The sequence below is a fragment of the Elgaria multicarinata genome, chromosome 8 (assembly GCF_023053635.1).
Source record: "Elgaria multicarinata webbii isolate HBS135686 ecotype San Diego chromosome 8, rElgMul1.1.pri, whole genome shotgun sequence".
In the NCBI taxonomy this organism is placed as follows: Eukaryota; Metazoa; Chordata; class Lepidosauria; order Squamata; family Anguidae; genus Elgaria; species Elgaria multicarinata.
Window position 1 is genome coordinate 63399802 of NC_086178.1, and position 852 is coordinate 63400653.

Below are 852 nucleotides of genomic sequence, written 5' to 3' on the forward strand. Positions count from 1 at the left end.
TTCTTCCCTTGTTTTCTTAAACAATTCTAGAAGTATATTTCCACTGACTTCAACTAAATATGTGAGCCAGTTCCTAAAAGTAGCTCTACCTGTGCCCCTTTGTTACATGCTTAAAGCACACTTTAATTTTCTTTTATTATAACTAGTGACATCTCTGTATGGATGAACCAGTCCTGGGGTTCGCTCATGTGTCCTAGAAACTGTTCGCAGTTGCAAGTGTAACAAGACAGCGTGGACATAATATTCCCACCTTTTAGCCACAATTGTATGCTGACGTAACAGTTTTCCCAGGGAATCCTATCACACCAGCAAATGCTATTGGCATTGCATTAAAGGTTGCTTATGGTAGTGCAATGTAATTTGTTAGTGCTAGTATCAAATTGGATATTGCCCTTGATCCCTGGGCTAATGATGGGACATATCTTCACCAATGTTAATGCTAACCCATAGTTACCTTCAAACTAGTTTGTACCCAGGGTTAAAGCAGACTTGCAAACCTTAGTGTGACTATCAGCACTTACATAGCACTGATGCAAGATTAACACTGAAAAGGGAATTCGGGTATCAGATGGCAAAAGCTAAGCATGTTGCAGCGGGAGATTAGGAACATTATTATGGCTGTACAAAGCCATAATCAGTGCATTCACAGCCCTTTCCTTCTAGCATTAAATGTTACAGCCTTTATAAGTTAGAAGGCTCATGCAGCAGCATGGTTGTCTGAGCACGCAACTGGAACTGGTACCTACATACATTGAACTGATCCTTGCCATTGCCAGTTTTGAGTTCAAGGAGCATATTGCCTAATTTAGTACTCATGCTTCTCCTTCTAATAGCTGTCAAACCCTGTATCAG